Source organism: Mus pahari, chromosome 10 (genome assembly GCF_900095145.1).
Source record: "Mus pahari chromosome 10, PAHARI_EIJ_v1.1, whole genome shotgun sequence".
Taxonomy (NCBI): domain Eukaryota; kingdom Metazoa; phylum Chordata; class Mammalia; order Rodentia; family Muridae; genus Mus; species Mus pahari.
Genome location: NC_034599.1, coordinates 85,101,817 through 85,107,607, shown reverse-complemented (window position 1 = coordinate 85,107,607; position 5,791 = coordinate 85,101,817).

Below are 5,791 nucleotides of genomic sequence, written 5' to 3'. Positions count from 1 at the left end.
TCCTTCAGGAAGGAGAATCATGGTAGAAAAGCAGAATTCCATTTGAGAATGGTACTTTGTATTGTATTGTATTGTATTGTATTGTATTGTTTTTGTTTGTTTGTTTTTTGTCTTAGTTTGGTTTTCCAGAATTGACAAATTATATGTTTTGGAGTGATAGATAATGTGTAGCTGCAGGGCAGTAACAAGTTGTCCTCTGTAGTTAAGGGTCATCAGCATCAGTGTTAACTTCTACCTCCCAGATACCAGCAACGCCTCACCCACTCTCTCCAGATATTGACAGTGTAAAATCACCCCACTAAGATAACTCTGGCTACATTTTTTGCACGTTTCCTCCTTTCTTTGGCATTGAAAAAAGGTACAGAAAACACATACACACACACACATAAATCATAAATATAAATACTCATGAATATGTGCATATACTCATTAAGAGAATTGCACAATAAACTGCAATAGTTTAAATAGTTTAAGGAAGACTAAAAGTCTACAAATTCATTTGGTCATTTTTCTGTCTTTGTGAACAATAAGTTTATTGTTGCTATCAGATGATTTATTTATCATCTTGTCTTGACTAATTATCATTTCTGTTTAAAAGGATATTAGCACAGCTTTAGCTTTGTGTCTTAAAATATTAAAAAAGAAAAATATTAAAACTGGCTTGAAATCTCTTCTGCATGGTCAGTTGTTTAGCAATCAACAAATATTAATCGCTTAAGTAAAATAAGTCATTGCCAAACTTAATGGATAAAGCATGAAGCCTATCTGTACTTTCATATACTTTTGGGTCACAAAATCATATCTATTGTTTTTTTCCCCTTTCTCAGTAATTTGAACCTTTCATGTTGGTGACCAGGTCTCAGTTCCTTTCCTGAAAAATTATAAAACCCGAGAGTCTTTGAAAATAAGCCTCAAGCTTAAAAAACCAGAATTGCTAGAATATTATCTTAACTATTATATCTGCTTTGAGTTTTCAGTATTGAATATTTACTTTTAAAATGAACATGGGAAATTTAAATTTTTATGATAATTTATACTGGAGATGAGAAATCAGCTACTTCTTCCAAAGAGAGAGAGAGAGAGAGAGAGAGAGAGAGAGAGAGAGAGAGAGAGAGAGAGAGAGAGCTAAAAGAAAAGGGCATACCTTAGGGAAACTCTTAGTCTCATCACTTACAGTCAGAGTATATTTATGGCATGATTTAAAATGCTGGCATAATACATCAATTTAAAAATATTTAAACATATCTTTTAAGTTTAAAACAATCTAACACATAGACAAAAAATGAAACCCTAAAAGCAATCTATCTTAATTTAATTGCAGAAATATTATTTTTACTTTCCAATTTTTGTGTAAAGAGCATTAAAATGATGATAAATTATCTCTATTACTCCCTATTATATGGCTTATATTAGCCTTGATTGATACAAAGCTTGATATCCAATTTTTAAAATTACACAAGATTACCTTTAAGTTACTCTTCCTCTTTTTTTTTTTTCGTTTTTTTATGGAAAGGTGCTGTTACTTCTCTCAGATTGCATTGGACAATTTAGGTGACATATACTGGAGTCACTATAAACGCTTCTACAACTATGTATTTATACAGATACAGTGGGCATAATACTTTCTATTCTAAGAATGAGTAAATAGGCTTAAGATAAAATAGCTATGAGGTAACATGTACTCTATGTAGTTCAATTAAAATAGTACATATAGAAACTTATTTTAAAAATTTAGATGAGGTCAGCCACTTTTTTCCCCCAAGAAACAGAACAGAACAGAACAGAACAAAACCCCAACTGATTACTTAAAAAACCCAAATACAACATCAATTGGGACTGATAAGGCACAGGAAGTGGCCAGGAAGTTCCACATTGCACATTTCTCCATCTTTGCTCAAAGGTCAAAACCCGAGAATTATTCTGGAATAGGAATGGCAACTATATGACCCGTTGTTTAACATGTGTTTCTAAACCGGCTTGTAATTACCAGATTAATCTCAGGATATATTAAAAACCCATTTGCACAAGCCGTGAGCTTGTGAAGGGAGCCTCACGCGCTACCTGCATTGACACAAAGCCTTGCATAACAAGTATTTGTTTTTGCCGCGATTGTAGCATCAGGAAGAAGTAAATATAAACAGTGGGAGACACGAACAGTCAGTGCAGTTGGAGGCTGTCAGAGAGCCGTCCGTACTTCGTTTTAGAAGATGAATTCTGGTTGAAATCAGCATCGTCTCTGTATGTGCAGGGGCATCGGTGCTGTATCAGGTCTTTGAGTCATCCTCTCAGTAGGTTTATGTAGTCTTTGTTTCCCAACTTGAGGGTAACTTGCCTTTCTGCCATACTCTTACATCAATGATCTAGTTATTAGCATTTTCATGCGTATTTTCTTTTAGGATTAGGGCTTTGGGAACAAAATATTGAGGAACAAGAAAAAGTAACTACTGATAATATAAACTGAGTAATTCCTGTTTTCTATAACGGATCCTCTCTCTCTCTCTCTCTCTCTCTCTCTCTCTCTCTCTCTCTCTCTCTCTCCTTTTGAAAATGTCTAAAGGGCAAATTTTATTGTAATATAACTTCTATTCACACAAAGTTTCTAATATATTTCTATACCCAAAAGGAGATGCATTCTTTTAATTTTTTTTTCTTTGTCTTTGTTTTTTGGAGGTTTGGCAGGCTTAATTCAATGTAGCTGTGGGAAGATTGTGTGGTGGTGGGAACCCCGTAGTCATTCCAAACCACACCCATCAAAGAGGCAGGTCATCTGAGTGAGGGGGAACAGGAAGCTGTGTACTACTGCCTCTTAATAAGGCTGAAAATACTGATGTACTTAACCACCATTGTGGCTTCTAATAGGAAAGTGTCTGAACACTTTTGATAATTCACTCACCCTGCAGTTACCATTGAAGATTGTTTTTGTTTAAGTAGATTAGGTATCTAGAAAAATGTTGTAAAAATCAGGATCTTATTATGAATAACACTGCTGGGTAATCAAGAATAAAGACATTAGAAGTTCTTTTGGTATATCTCATTTGCACTGGGAGGAGGAGCTGTACCATGCTAAAGAAACAATAGCAATTGTTTTATGAGCACCGAGAAAGCAGTAAGCTGTGGGTTCCTTATGCAAGTCCAAATGCAGCAGCTGGATTTAGCTTTATGGTCCATGAAAAATAGTTCCCATCTGGAGGTCGGTGTTGAGTAAAGATGCCACAGTGAGACAGCATTTTATACACATCTAAGCCAATCATTGATGCCTTCTAGTTCTAATTGGAAAATAATTATTGATGGTCCGTGAATTTTAATATCAAATACTCAAATGTCATCAGCCTTTGTGTATGATGTGTTTTATTCATTTGAAATAAATCATGCTACAGCAAAAACCATCTTTAAATTTCTTAATATATAATTAGGCACTTAGCTATACAATTATGAACACTTATCTTGGAATAAACATTCCTTCGTTAATGTTGGCAAATTTTTATCTAGTGAAAAAATATACAGAGAGGTACAATACAAGTTTTCATGATATATAGCATCTTGCCAAATACTATTTTTTACTTATCAAGCCTTCTGTATGGTTGTATAATTTTTGAAGTTTTATAAATATATATATATATGGAATACTTTAGGTTATTTTATTGTCTTTTTCAAAAAGGCATATACACAAATGCAGAACAAATGTTTAACCATAAATCCAATTTCACAAGATTAAGACAGTACACAACAGCATGTTCCAATCTTTTCTGAATTTGTTATGGAAATTGATCAAATTATTGCTTACTGCCAAGTTTTTTAGCAGAAGTTTTGTACTTAGCAAGGACAAAAAAATAACCCCCTCTTTCAGTATGTTTTGGATCTAATAAAATTGAAAACCTGGACAGATGAGTCTGAGGCTGGAAATATTTGTAGGTTGTCATGGACACTGCATTGTTTGAAAATACATGACTGAAATTTATTTAGTCAAGCATACCAATATTATTGCTTAATGTCTTTGCTTATTACTTCTCTAAGACAAAGACTTTGTTACAAAAGCTTTATTTTTCTTTGTAAAATTCCCTAGAATTTTAGTAAAAGACTGCCAGCTTAATTTTCATAAGACATTCAGTTTCAAAAATGTCATATATGTGTACTATATTTATATCATAATATAGTATTTCTCCCACTTCTCTTTGCTCCAACTCCTCCTGTTTCATCCCCTCTCCAATTCATGGCATCTTTTAAAATGTTTTATTGCTTTACACACATACATACACACACACACACACACACACACACTTACACACACACATACGCACACAAACACAGACACATATATACACACAGAAACATACACGCATACACCCACACAGAGAAACACACATATACACACAGAGAAATGCACACACACGTACATAAACACACACACAGAAACTCACACTCACATACATACACACAGAGAGAAATACACACACACACACACACACACACACACACACACCCAGGGAGTCAAGATAAAACCTGGTGAGTTCAGTTAGTGTTGTTATGCATGTGGATTTTGGACTGATTACTTGGGATTGGATAACCAACTAGGAAGAACATCTCTGGGCAAGAATGAATTTCCTTCTCAGCAGTCAATAATTCCTGCACTACTTCATGTAAGGGTGGGGTCTTATGAGATTTCCACCAACTCATGTGGGAATGTCAACTTGTTGTATCATCTTTTTACAACTTGTTGAGATTTCATGGGTGTAGCCTGCTTACCTTACATATAAGACAATCTTGCAGGAGGCATCCTGGTCCTCTGGCTCTTATAATATTTCTACTGCCTCTTAAGTATGTTTCCTGAGTTTTAGATGTAGGGTTCTCTTACAGACATATCAACTCAGGCTGGGTAACTCATGATAATCTGTTCTCTGCATTTTGATCAATTGTGGCATTCCGTAGTGGTCTCCACATGCTGCAAGAAGAAACTTCTTTGGTGACAGTTGAGAGCTACATTTATCTGAGAGTATATAGGTCAGCACTAAGAATGCAGTTAGAGTTTATACTCATCTGAAGAAAGTGGCAGTGTGGGTTTGGTACAGTTTCTTTTATAGGGTTCTGAGCCTCAGCAGCCAAGAGTAGTTGTCCAGGTTTACAGAATCAGACATGAATCTCTTCCAACTCCTGTGTGTAAAGAGCTTTGTGTGCAACAACTGTGACCAAATCTGAGGGTAAGGAAAAGTGTAGGTGAAACTGACCAGAGGTGATCAGAGGTGAAACTGACCAGAGGTGAGACTGACCGGAGGTGAGACTGACCAGAGGTGAGACTGACCGGAGGTGAGACTGACCGGAGATGAGACTGACCGGAGGTGAGACTGGAGGGAGGTGAGAGTGACCAGAGGTGAGACTGACCAGAGGTGAGGTGAGACAGATCAGAGGTGAGACTGGCCAGAGGTGAGACTGACCAGAGGTGAGACTGACCAGAGGTGAGACTGGCCAGAGGTGAGACTGACCAGAGGTGAGGTGAGACAGATCAGAGGCGAGACTGACCAGAGGTGAGGTGAGACTGATCAGAGGTGAGACTGACCAGAGGTGAGACTGGCCAGAGGTGAGACTGACCAGAGGTGAGGTGAGACAGACCAGAGGTGAGACTGACCAGAGGTAAGACTGACCAGAGGTGAGGTGAGACTGACCAGAGGTGAGACTGACCAGAGGTGAAACTGGCCAGAGGTGAGACTGACCAGAGGTGAGACTGACCAGAGGTGAGACTGATCAGAGGTGAGACTGACCAGAGGTGAGACTGACCAGAGGCGAGACTGACCAGAGG